A 13,869-nucleotide genomic window follows, 5' to 3' on the forward strand; every position below is an offset into this window, starting at 1 on the left:
TATCACTGGAAGATCATCTGCCCTGAGGGAAATTTAAACTTAGGATGTTCAAATTCCAAGGAATAGTTCAATTTACAAGCCTAGACCCGGAGTTTTGTGCTCGCTGCAGCCTGAGATGCTCTTACAACACCATGCAATCGAAGCTGGGGACACAGCATGACACCTAACAACCCTTGCATGATACGCCCTCATTTGCTGTTTCCCCACTCTGAAACACTCTGTTTGCTCAATTGCTCACCACCACCAAGTGAAGGAAGCTCAGCAATCATGTTCGCCTTGGCACCTGGTGCACAAACCCAGCTTGAAAGCATGGCCAGGGGAGGGTGGCAGGAGCAGGAGACATGCCCTTCCTCCTGCCTTGCTCCCTGTTCCATGCCCAGCACTGACCTGGGAGCTGTGCCTTGCTCAGGGAAAGAGCATCAGCGCCCCCTCCAAGGTCGGTCCCAAATCTCCACACCTCTATTTCCTTTCAAAGACTTTTTCCCCACTAGTCCAAAAGGGTGCGAGCTGTGTGCGTGAGGTGAGTGCTGGCCACCACAAGCAGAAGCCTGCAGCAGCAGAGAACAGCCTTCTCCAAATAATCCGCTTTACTGGTTCACCACAGCCCCTGGAAACTCCTCACCTTACCCAGGCTGATAATACAGCACAAGAGCAGGCACCACTCCAACACACAGCCACCAACAAATCCAGATCTGTTGCTGGTAAATGTGAGGGAATGCTTCACAGCTTTACACATCTGCAGCCTCATCTTGGTCATATAGCAACGAATTATTGCTTTTGCCTTACCTGCCACCTCCCCTTATGTTTTCCAGGATGTGAAACAATTAGTCACAGATGGGGGAAGACAGCCTCCAAGAAGGGCTTCCTCCAAGTTCGAGGAGCAGGGGAGAAAGGAGATGCAAAACGTTTCCAGCTCAAGGAAAATGCATCAGGAAAACAGTCTGACACCAGGGAATTGTACAGAAAAATTGGATAGTGTTGCCACTGAAACAAACCAGAGGTGGCTGGAGAGTTGTCAAGGTTTTTGCATGTGTGCTTCGTTTTTTTTGTTTGTTTGTTTTTGTTTTTAATACAAATTAATTTAGAAACAGAATGCAGAGGTGCCCCTTTTGCATTGGCTCAGCTCAGAGGATGTTGATTTGCAGTTTTGGGGAGGTTTTAGAAGAGAGTGCTCTTCTTGCTTTTGATGGAGCATCTGGCTTCTAGGCAGTGGACACACCACTTTGTTTCCTCTTTGCTAGTTTTTGCAGAATATTGTCATGTGGCACTACATTTCCCTTCTCTGATATGTGTATATATATAACACATACAAAAAATAATAATATGTATATATATATATATTTATACATACGTTTGTTTCCCATGTCTGTATTTCGGACCTCCTTTTTTCTCTCCAGGCATCCTCATTATCCAGGCCAATAAATATTACAGCATCTCTTGCCTGTGGATTAGGAGGGATGGAAATATCTGTTCAAATGCTCGGAATAATCCATTTTTTCACTGCACATAATAGGGGAGGGGAAGAAAGACTCATAAGCCATGATGGGTGATCAGACAGAGGAACAGCATGTACACAAAACACTCTGCAGTGTGTTTGGAATTACGCTGTGCCCATTTTTGAAAGCTTAATTTGTCATTTCAGGATTTTGTATACCAGAGGATACAGCTGCAGGCTTGAATCATTGTATTCCCATCAGGGCAGCTCACAGAAATCATCTAGGAAGCAAACCATGTAATGGCATTGCAAGGTGTGTTGTTTTCGGTAGGCCAGCTAAGAACATGTTTGTCAAAAAAAGGGGGCACTGGAAAAAACTAGCAAACAGACAAACAAACAAAAAACAGTGTACCTGTGGGTCTGGAAAGGCAGGATCAGGTCTCAAGTCCTTGTGTCAAAAGAAACCTCCTGGTCCTCGAAAGCACCCAAATGTCTCTGGATGCCCCAGCCCCGTCTCCCTTCCCAGCACGATGCATTTCGGGACTGGAGGAAAGCCACACCAGTTTTGCAGGCAGGATTTACATCTCCAGTGCATGCTGGATGCAGACAAGATCAAGGCAACAGAACTTACTGAAATTGCTGCTTTTCCTCAAAAAAAAAAAAAAAATCTTTTCCCTTTATCGCAGGAAAGTTAGGCACCAACACGCAAAGCTTTAAGAACCCAAAGAAGCAAGTGGATAAAACAGAAAAGGTGAAGGAGAAACAAGATATGAAATTAAATAAAGGATTATAACACTTGTCTCTTGCCTGTGAGAATTTGGAAATGTGAGACAGTGAGGTGCCTAGCACCAGAAAAGCCATCAAAAAAGGCTCATGCAAGATTTTATTTTTATGAAGATGTACTCCAAATGAAGACAAGCAAAGCGTGGCTTTAAAATAAATAAAATTTTTCACAGTCAAAAAGATTAGTTTTGCTCAATAGTCTACAGCTAAGTGGGAAGAACAAGCTGGTTATTAGACTACACTAGAAACTGAAGAACACTGCAGTCTTACAAAAAAAAAAATAAATAAAAAATAGAGGGATATCAGTTTCATACAAAGACAGAAGCTGCCAAGGTCTGAAATAGCAGATTTATATCAAACCCACAGCCTAGCAAAATGCCTAGTTTAAGGCTAGATTGCAAGGGCTGTCAGAGACACAAAGCTGGAAAAGAGCCTGCTAAGAGGGCCTGATTTGATGGCAGCCTGAGACGAGCAGCAAGGAGCCACTGCTGCTGCAGACAGCAGCAAGCCCTGCACACAACCACGCTGTGGCACGGCGGGGACGAGTCGGCAAATCCCACCGCAACAGAGAGCCAAAGCCAGAACTGCAAGGCCCAAGAAAAGGTTAACGGAAAATTAAAACCCACTAGCAGCTCAAGCACTTTGTCTGCGGACCAGTTGATGACCAAGAACATCGTGAGGAGCCACAGAAACCACCAGAAACCTTTAGAAACCACCACCTTTAGAAACCTGCCTTCAGTGGCCTGGTGCAAAGACAAGCCACAGCAGCTAAGGAGGAGAACGGCTGGCGGGGATTTCTTGGAAAGCCACAGCAACCAGTGAAGGAAACGTCAGCATAAATGTGAAGGCATCTTATAAACGGAGCGGTCATGTGAGGGTGGATTATCTGAAGTTTCAATGAAGGGGTTGAAAAGAAAATGTAATTGTGGCCATTGCTGAACAAGTGACTCAGATATCGCGGTAGGAAAATGATTTCTGCTGTAGATATCACCAAGCTAGATGTCAGAGGAAAACAGAATGTCGAAGAGTTTGTTTCAAGGAACAGCTTCCTATTTCAGGGCTGAAAACACACTGAGCTCAGCTCAGCTTGGGTTCATCTCCCCAAACTTTCACATCTCCAGCGTGGAACCTGCATCTGCAGCACCCGGCCGGGGGCTCTCGGAGGGTAAGGGAGAGGAGCCCACACCTCCAGCATGCAAGAAGGGAAGAAAAACAAAATAAAAGCATGATTTCCGATAGTAGGTGGAGACAATAGAGAAAGCAATACCTCTAAAGTAAAATAAAAAAGGCAGAATTTATTTTTTTTTTTAAAAAAAAGACTGAACTGACATTTTTGAACATACTGGAGGAAGCCAGATTCGCAGTCCAAGGCTGGCGCAGGCCTTTTTATGCTGGGAAAACAGATATTGATTTCAGATCATCGGCCTTAGAATCCAAAAATAACATTATTAAAGATTACAAACCAGTAACCATGTGGTCTCCTGTTTAAAAGTCTGTCAGTCATGGCATAACAACTAAGGAAACAGCCGCTAACCAAACACAGCTTGATTGTTACAAGTTTAAGTGATTTTGGGTTTTAGTCGTTGTTGTTTTTCTTTCTTTCTTTTTGTTTGTTTGTTTTGGGGGTGATAGTGAAGGAACTCCTTAGAGTCTGAGGCAGTTTGGCTCTGCCTGGGATCACACTCATCCACCTCATGGGAAGTGATGCTCGCAGTCCCAGGGCAGCATACAAGCCTGTAACAAGGTGTTTTTCTCCGTGCAGGGAGGCAGTTCCACATTCCTCATGCCTACAAAGAATTGCCAAAGGAAAAAGGAAAGCTCTCCTGTAAAAGCAACAGAAATCCTTTCAAGTTCCCTCAGAGCAAGGGGAGGTGGCAGCTCTGTTCATCCTCAGTGCAGACCCAAACCTGCTGGGGCTGAGCTCACTGCAGAGTAACAGCGGTGAGGGGGACCAGGGGTGGGTGCAGAGGTGCTTGGGACACACAGGAGCAAGGCCAGCTCTGAGCACAAGCAGGTCCTGCTGCTTTGCTTTTGCAGTGCTGCACAAATCCTTCCTTCCTACTCACCCTGTGAGACCCCAGGGCCGAAACGCGGAGTCCCAGAGCACTCCAGACAGAGCACTTCTGGGAATAACCAGTGCCTGCAGCCAGAGACAAGCAGAAGATGCCTTTCCTCGGCTGGCAAGAATATTTAACAATTTGCTACATCCAAGCATTACATCCAGCCAGGTAGTGATGGGATTTGTGCCCCATCCATCACGGGCAGCCAGGAGCCACGTGCACCCTGCAGCCTCACCCCTCATCAAGCTGTGAGACCCCCGATTCCCCTTCCCATGACTCCTGGAGACCCACGGGGATGCTGCTGGCAGCTGCACAAGGCCCCAGCTCCCACGGTGGGATAGGATCCTACCTTCTGCCTCCTCGGTGGCCCCCGGGAATTGCCACGGCTTCTGCTAAAACCGGTCCGTGGACAAAGCGCTTGAGATGCTAATGGGTTTTAATTTTCCATGAATTTGCAAGCAGCAGTATCCTGCAAAGCTTTGGGTGATTGTTCATGCTTCCTCACCTAGTCTAACATTTATTATATTTTTCAAACAGACATTAGTATTAATTTAATCTTGATTTTTTTTTTCTTTCCTGAAGCAGGCTATAATTAAATGTCCTTTTCCCGTGACATTTGCTAGGATATAGTGAGGCCAGGGCTTTTTTAAAGACTCATTCAATATAACTAGCATTTCAATTAGTGTAAGTGCATGAAGTAAACATTTCAAAAAACGGCCCGGTCCCTTGAACTCGTACACATGGGACAGTTTAATTTTTAACCAACTGTAATTTTTTTATTTTTTTTTTTTAATGCAAGGAAGCCTGACTGAACGGTAGAAGTCCTAGCAAAGCGTACATGTAAAGCAAGCTGAATTTCTTTTCTCCTCACAGCTGTAATATATTTTCCTTTCCTCAGCTGAAGCTTCATGTTGACACTTCATCTCTGCATTGCCCTTACTCAGGTAGATTTTCATGTAGGAAATTTCCTACTGTTTTACTGAATGCAGCTGCTTCCCCTTTGGTCCATCACATCAAGATGCCCAAGCGTGGACTGACAAAGGTCTGTGTAACATTTCCAGCGACTTACCATTTCTCTTTAAAAGCAATCACAGAGAAATATGGTATTCTTCTAGTTCCTATTTTTCAGGGAAGATTTCTAAAAAAAGGCCTCCTTCAGGGGCTCACACACACCAACCCTGTGCTGAGAACAAGGTCATTAAGGCAGGAGCCGCATCCTGATGTACATCAGCGCCGCATCTCCCACCGCAGCCCCTGACCTTGCTCGGGGTGCTGGGCACGCTTAGGCAGCGCTGTACAGTACCAGCAGTAATTGAGCCTTTAATAAGTTGTCTCAAATTACCATAGGAGCCATTAAGGAAAGGGACATTTAATTACAGTTCTCTGTTAGAGGGGGGAGAAAAAAAAGCCACGATCATTTTTATTCATCCTTTGCGGAGCGCAGTGGCCTGGGGACATGCCCTGTGAGGGGACACGTTCCTGAAGGTGCTGTTCAAAGGCTGGGGACAGAGCCCGCGGCACAGCACGGGGACATGGTGGGGGACATGGGCAGCGTGCCTCACCCTGGGATTGCTGTAAATCACAGGGACTTCAGGCCCTAATTACTGCCAAGACCCGAAGAAACACAGGGACGGTGCTCAAGAAGAAACCCAGCATCTATGCCGCTGGGTCCTCTTCCCAATAATCCTGTTGCAGCACCAAAATGAAGTGTGATTATAAAAGCCAAGTGTATTTCTAAAAATAAAGGAAATACCAGTAAATGTCTGCGTATGAAATGTAGCATTTTATCTAACACTACCAATTGAGCTAAATGCTGTGCTGCACATTCTGCTGTTCCCAGAATAAGCACAGTGCATCTCAAATTGATTTACCCTTATTACTCATTTTGTACCGGGGTTTGCAAATTTCTCTCCCAGTGCAGAACATAATTTCTGTCTGTTGCTCATGGATGGCAGCAGGCTGACTCCAATAAATCCCACTCGGTCAGAATCGAGCATCTACATAATGATTCCTCCTAACCAACCGACTGAAGCGCTGCCCGCACTTTCATGTCAGTGCTAACGGGGGGTGATTTCAATAGTTTCATTTATTGTTCCTTTAGCCTCCTTTACAGATCCCAGAGCCTTCCAATTATTTCAGACTCCGGAGATGCTTTCATCAACTGAGGGGCAAAGCGATCCTCCAGGAGATGAGGTGCGAGCGCTGCCATCCCCAGCTGGAAGCTCACCTTCACGAGGGTTCAGCCGTCAGCCGCCTCCGACTGGCACCGAGCACCCCGTGCCCTTTTCCCATTTCAACCGATTGCACTTGGGTTGAGTTGGAACAACACAGGCCGTGCTGTCAGGGTAAAGGTTTATGAGCAATTTAGCAATGCTGCTAGAACGTGTTTATTTTTGCTCCGTCGGTTTCTACAGTTACTGCGTACTGACGAGTGTCCTCAGCTTTGTACCAGGCTCTCCCGTCTGTGCCCGGCATTTCCTGCCCAACAAGTCTACGCAGGGCTCTTATCGATAATCCCTCGCCGTGCTCAGTATTTGCTCGCAGGAGCTGCAGCAGGGATCGGCGCTTGGTTTTCCTGGGCACCGTGCTCACAGGCAGCACTGGATCCCCCCCAGTTTTTTGGATCAAACTGCAACAGGTGGGCACGGGAGATAAAGGGGGGGGGGAAGAAGAGGAGGAGGAGAAGTTAAAGGCTGAAGCCAACCTGCCTGGCATACTGATGAGCCACCTCGGTGCGCTGCTGGAGGATGATTTCCCCATCGCTCCTTACGGCGGCGAAAGCACGGCACAGAGGAGCGCTGCGGGGAACAGCAGCCCGACAGCAGTGCCTCTGAATGAGAGGCAACATCAGGAAAATGCTGCAGGAAGAGACCGGCACACTTGGTCTATCGTGCTCCCCATCACCTCCAGCATCCTTGTGAAGGGACACGGGGACGGGAGCTCCCCCTGCCCCGTTAGCTGAAGCCCCCTTTCCTGCCCCAGGGACAGGTTTTGCCTCCAGATCTCAGTGCCCCCCCTCAGGCCCTGACAGCCACAACCTGCCCTAGGGACGTGCTTTTAACACCTGAAGCCTCTCCTCTGGCCTTTGCCAATTAGAGGCATAGTTGCAGCGACTGCAGAATTGCTCTCATTTTGTATTTCATTTTTTCAGTTAGATTAGCTCAGGGATCAGAAAATGAATGAGCTTAGCTCCAGTCCCACAAGCCTGCTTTTCCTCCAGGCAGCTTAACACACTGCTCTGCTTGCTAGACAAACATTTAATCACTGTCTGCACTCAGTATCCTCCACCATGCTGGGAGATGGGCTCTTGCCAGGTTGCTCCAACAGGCAGAGCAGCCACACACATACATTTATTTCCCTTGCAAGCTGCGGCCAACACACAAGGACACACACAAAGAAAGGAAATCAGTTTTCTAAGAGAAACGCCTCGTAAATAAGATCATGCTAAAAGGGCTCTCTGGCTTCCAAAGCATCTTCAACGTAGCTATAAAGCAGAAACCTATCTGATAACATAAATATCAGACAATTTATCCCAGGAAACAAGGGCGAAGGGAGACTCACCGCCACGTGCTAGCCAATGCCAAACACCATGGTTCTGAGGGGAGGGTGACAGGAGTGATTTCAATTTTATAAAGCTTGCTTTTTCATGAGAAGAGCAGACAAACTGTGCTACTCGGTCCATCCCAAGTGAGACTCTGACACACCTATAAGTACCTGGCTGGGAAGAATTGCCTGATAAAAGCCTTTAGTCTAGCAGAAGGAGATGCAGTGAGATATACCAAGTGGAAAGAAAAAAAAATGCTGCGCAAATTAAGGCAGCAGAGGTAACTTACTATTGAAGCAACTTGCTTAGGGACCTTGTGAATTCATTGTTGCTTGAAGTCAAGCCTGGGCACCTTTCCAAGAGCTACAGCTCAAAAAATAAATTACAGGTGTGACAGAGCTGATGTTCTGGAAGCACAGAGATATGATGAAGGCCAGGGAAACAGTCACATCAAGCAGAAGTCGTTACGAATAAATTGGTATTCTTACCCTACAGGAACTGCTGAAGTGTGTGGGAGAGGAAAGGGGGGAAAGGGGCAATTAAGGCAAGCTCCTGCCATTGCCTACATAGATGGTTTGTCCTCTGAGACATCACCTCCTGAAGAAAACAGCACCGTTGGTTCAGAAGGCCCGACGAGGCCCTCGAGCTAAATACCAGCGCTGCCAGACCCGGGGGAAGCATCTCGCCCTGCAGAAGGTGAGGGACACGTGAACACACACATGCGTGTGTTGTGGGAGGGCGTCTGGGGCTGCTGCTGCCCCTGACAGCTGTGGAGGCCCACCTGAAGTCAGATGCATGGAAATCACCACAGTAAATCAGAAAGCAGCTGCAGTTTTACAACCCTACCCCGGAGGCACTGGAGGAACACGGGACAGAGGCACCAGAAAGACCTGCAGTCCCCGAGGAGGCCCAGGAGAGCTGTGAGTACGGCCAGATGAGGGTCAGGAAGGGGTCCCTGTGCAGAAGCTGTGGGGCAGAGTCTGAGATGGATTAGGGCTATTAAAGCCTGAGTGGAAATAGGCGGGATAATCCACACAAATCATCAGTATGGGCCTTGCTGGCCTTCAAAACCCGCATGAATTCATCCCACTTGGTCATTTATCACTACAGGTGCGGGTCCTTCATGCTTTCCAGCACAGGTTATGCCTCCCCCTCAAATTACAGCCATCTAGATTTCTCTTCAGAGAAACCCCCCGAATAAATCATCTGTGATTCATAATTTATTCAAGCATTTCCCAAGCCGTTGGGCTACATATTACTTGGGCTGTCATCTGACAAGATTAATAGCTTTCAGGAGCCATTGGGAACACCTTTCCCAGCCTCTTCCCCTCAGAGCTTTACCAGTGCTGGCAAAACACCGGCTGGAAGTGCCACCTGGCAATCCTGTGCTGAACACAAACTGTCAAGGAACAGTTTGCGTAGAAAGACTTCCGAACTCAAAGTTTCGCAGCAATAAAGGATGTGGCACACCTGTCACTCAGCTCTGCTAACGATTAATTCCCTTCGCCGCCTCATTTCCAGGACTTCCTTTGTCAAGAGCTGATTTCTGGCCCTGTGGCAGCCTGGGCTGCAGCAGCACCTGCCCACCTTCTGTGGCCAGAAGCTGTCTCCCCCAGAAGCCCTTCCAGCTGTGGGCTCCTCTCTGCTCCTGCAGTGTGACACACACCAGGTGCCTCCTTTCTGCATGCAAAGAACTCGCACCACTTTCCTCCAACACCTCTCCATTCCTGCCATCACCCTCCTGAAACCTCAGCTTCACAACCCGACAATAGATAGATGCTTTAATTTAATTAAGATGCTGATTTCAGTATCTTTGAATGGCCAGAGGAATCTGGGCTTGCATCAAGCTTAGCACATGAAATCCCTTTTTCTTGTTGGGGGCAGAAGAGAGGAAATGAGAGCACACATCCGTGCCCCTTCCTCCTGTAGGGTCTGTGATTTATTCCCAAGCTTCTGCTGCAGGTAATGTTTAAGACAGCAGCACACACTGCCCGGCTTCCAGCTACACACACGTGGCTTCCAAAGACTTCTGCAAGCATTAATCAAGCACTTGAGGACACACAATTTTCACATACTAATTTACTTAAATGACATGTTACTTTGTCTTCACAACTGAGACACCTAAACAGCTGAACAGAAATCACAAACTGAATCTCATAGGAATAATTAGTATATGAAAAATAAAACAGACCGAGCTAGAGCCACCCAGGCAAGCAGCCCTTGGGGTCCGTCGACGAAAACAACTCATTTAGAAACAAAATAGTCACAGGCTAAAGAAATTTGGACAGCATTCTCCAAAGCCCCAGCTATATTAAGAAAACAACCTGCCATAAAGTTTATCATGAAAAATGGATCTTGTGACGTGCAACCAGAGCCAGCCTGGAAAACAGGCCAAATTGCTCACTCAGGAACAGTGGGACCGAGGCAGAGTGAACAGTTATCTGTTAACAGCAATCCTCAGTTATCTGAGCATTTTCAGCTGCGCTTTGGTTATCCCTGGGTAGGACTTTCCAGAAAATCTGCTACAAACACCATTAGTGCCACAGAGCAAGCCAGTGCCAAGGGCAGGAAACACAGGCCTTCAGGAGCAGGCCTGCATGGACGTCCCTCTCCAGAAGTTTCTTGCACCCAGCCAGGGACTCACCCCTCCAGCCTGACGTTCAGACACTCGACCTCAGCCTCTGCAGTGTTCCCCCAGCAGGGCCAGGCACACAGCCACACGCAGCTCCTCAGGTCAGCCTCCTTCCCACCAGCACTGAGGTTTCATAGGGTTTATTCTACACAAGCCGAAAGCCATCCTTTGCTACTAAGCATATGCTCCAAATCTCTTGTATGACACTTTATTTGCCTGAGCTGCCCAAAATGGCACTCTTGGCACTTTTGGTAGCCCTGCATCATGGCTATTGGGAAACACTTTCTTCCTTATAGACATAACTGCTCCTCTACAGTGTGCCACATTACATTTTTTTCTCCAACAGACTGGAAAACCAAGCCCTACCTGAGCGTTATACTAGGACTTCTTTAACATCCACAGAAAGGACGCATCCCAGTACTTCCAGTCCCCTTTCACACTGGCATTACCACTCTCTACCCTGTGTTCACAGGTGAGTTATCATCAGCTTAGCTCTGGCAGAAATTAGCAGAAATTATAGTTTGCTCCTCCTCCAGGAGCCTGTTAATGGCTCTCAGCAGTGCTGTCAGTCCCCCCAAGCGAACAGCAGTCGCTTGAAGCCTTTACCAGGTTCTGAATTTTTAAACAAAGGTTTATTCTCCTGAGTGTTTATGGGGCATTAAGTAAACATTAAACTTTTTAGTAAAGTGTAAAGACATTTAAAACCATCTCAATTACTCAGCTCTCATCTACACAGCACTGTGACCTCTCTGTCCCAGGAGGAAGGAAAAACAAGAAGGAGTTACTAAATGAAAACAACAAATTCACCTTTGCAAGGAAAACAGAAATGACTCCACTACCTTCTAGGCAACCTTCAAATATGAAAGCAGCAACAAAAATAGCATCAACACTCTTTACTTGATTTTGCAGATTACTTTTTCCTTTCATACCAAAGCAAAACAAAAGCATTACAGAAAGAAAACTGGACTGTGTGCAGGTTTGAAGGCACTGCCTTCTTGCTAACATAGTCTCAAACCCTTGAGAATAAGCAGTTTGATCCAGCTTTGATTTTTACTTTGACCACAAAGTAAAAAGCAGGGTTTCTGAACGCAACGTATTCGCCTCCTCAAAGGCCTCAGAAAGGTTCCCCAGCCAACAAACATGAGCAGTTCAGAGGTGCCAGATGCTCTCCCTGGTTGATCAAGCATTGCTGAAATCTTGCTGCTTCTCGCAGCGTGCTGACACATTGCTCTGTTAGCAAGGCACATCCTTCCTTGTCAAGTTTCTGCCTGGCCCCAAACGCTAATGAGAGACTGGTGGGTAATCACTTAAACTATGTTTACTCTGAAGTTATGAAGTTATTTACTGTCCACCTGGTCCCACTCTTACTGCAGACTGTGGAAAAGCACCTGAAAAGGCTTGAATCACGCTCTGTGCTATTTAACGCCTATAAGCAGCAGCATCCTAGTGTGGGGAGACTTCCAAATTTAAAGCATTAAGCAGAAAATACTTTGGGAAATCCTGCAGAAGTTAGGGGGGCATTAATTAATTTATATAAAATTGTTTTCTTATTTTAAGAGATTTTATCTGCATCCTGAGAGTCTGGCAGAAGAGGATGGAGTGAATTTCACATTACGGAGTCACTAGGCAGTGCACGTGTGAAGGCACTGAAGACACAAGACAGTTCACAGTTATTTATTACGCTTCTTTTTTCTTTACACTGGATTCGGAACTGCAAATCTGGAGCCGTGGGCAGATCCCAGCACTCATTGCTAACACTGGACAGAAATAAAACAGGAGTTCCTCCTGCAGGAAGAGAAGCCATTCATCCATGCCCAGGGCTAAAGGCAGTGTTCATAACAAATTGCCTGACTAGTTTATCTTCCTTATGTCCATATCACAACTCTCTCAAATTATTTTTCTGCTGCTAAATCCCCCTGTGGTTCTGGGTCACTCATTGAAAGTCAAACCCGGAGCCTGCTTGTGGTGGAGCACAGGCATGGGCACTGCTTGCCTCCAGAGTACGGCACCACCGCACCTAGGGCCTTGCATGATTAATTGTGGGAAGCGGGATCTTTGTACAAACACTTTTAAAGGAGAATTTGATTAAACTTAAAAGGTATCTTCTAGGAATATTTGTACCAGAGAGACTTGATCATGCAAGAAGAGAGAACTAGCCATGCAACAAAAGGAAATTAGCTTAAAGAAGAACATTTAATCAACAGCTTTTTTTTTCCCCCTTGGTTACATTAATAACAGCATGAGGAAGATACTTGGTTTTATTTTTTTATTTTTAAAAGGCAGAGCATTAACAGCACAACATACTGATCAGAGGTGTAAGTTACTTTGACATCAGAAAAGCTGTCCCTAAAGTTGCATTGGAAAGGCCAAAAATGATATTAAATAGGTAAGAATAACCTTTTCATCATAAGTGAATTTTAGCAGTGCTGACCTGAACAGTTTCTTCAAGAGAAATGGGACACAGGGCCCAAAAGAACAGCAGTTGGGTCCGATGATTGTTTTCTCCCAGTACAGGTATATTTCTAGAGTTCTTATGAGGTACCAAGTCACAGGAAAGCCAGGTCTGTTATCAGAGGCATATTTCAGCAAGCAACTAAAATTTGGGACCCCCCTGAGGACGTTTGTTTAGAAGCTGTGGAAGTTTCCAGCTCTAGCCCAGACTTCCCAGTCTATCTTGTGGCAGGACGCAGATTTAATCCTCCTTCAGGAGGAAAGAGCACAGGACAGGAGTAGGGACCCTTCCTACAGGAAAGCAGGACAAGAAATTCAGAAGTGCTGGAGATGGACACGACTATGGGATGTGCCAGGCTGCATTTTGGGTAAGCTCGACATCCAGCAACTATTGAAATTAAAAGAAACAGATTCCTCCAACCAACCCTTCCTATAATGAATCTTTCATCTTATGCAAAGAAAGAGAATAAAAATAAATAAATAACTAAATAAAACAACCACTGGCACAAACAGCACATACCCCAGAGTAGCAGTGATCTGTAGAAGCAGTCACGAGGCTTGCTGATGTTCCTGCGAACGCCCTTCCCAAGCCCTCCCTGCAGCAGCCCGAGGCCCCAGAGCTGCTGCATCCCAATGGCAAGCGGCCCAGCTGCTGCAGGCTGCGGTCCAAGGCAGAGTGAGGCACCTGGAGCAAGGCGAGGCTTCCCCAAAGCAGTTCCTTCACCCAGAGCAGCAAGTGCAAAATCCAGACCAGGGTGCCACTACAGAACTGCTGGGCCAAAGGCACCTTTCTCTTAGTGTCCCTGTCCCCAAGGCATTTATCTCCATCCCATGGGCTGCATGCGGAGCACAGTCGTGGACCCAACAGCTCCTAAAACAGGGAGAGGCTCCCAGTGGAGGCCTGTAGTGGCCCTAGTAACACACAAATCTCTGTGGTTCAACACCACTGCTGTCCCACCAGAAA

At 46.8% G+C, this 13,869-nt stretch overlaps 1 long non-coding RNA gene across 1 annotated transcript; it reads left to right on the forward strand.

Annotated features, from left to right (window-relative positions):
- Positions 1-6,778: 6,778 nt before the first annotated feature.
- On the forward strand, positions 6,779-11,514 carry LOC137858149 (uncharacterized). The gene is made up of 3 exons (XR_011097519.1): positions 6,779-6,916; positions 8,318-8,518; positions 10,801-11,514. It is a non-coding gene; the product is annotated as an uncharacterized lncRNA (long non-coding RNA).
- The last annotated feature ends 2,355 nt before the right edge of the window (positions 11,515-13,869 follow it).

This window comes from Anas acuta, chromosome 5 (assembly GCF_963932015.1).
Source record: "Anas acuta chromosome 5, bAnaAcu1.1, whole genome shotgun sequence".
In the NCBI taxonomy this organism is placed as follows: domain Eukaryota; kingdom Metazoa; phylum Chordata; class Aves; order Anseriformes; family Anatidae; genus Anas; species Anas acuta.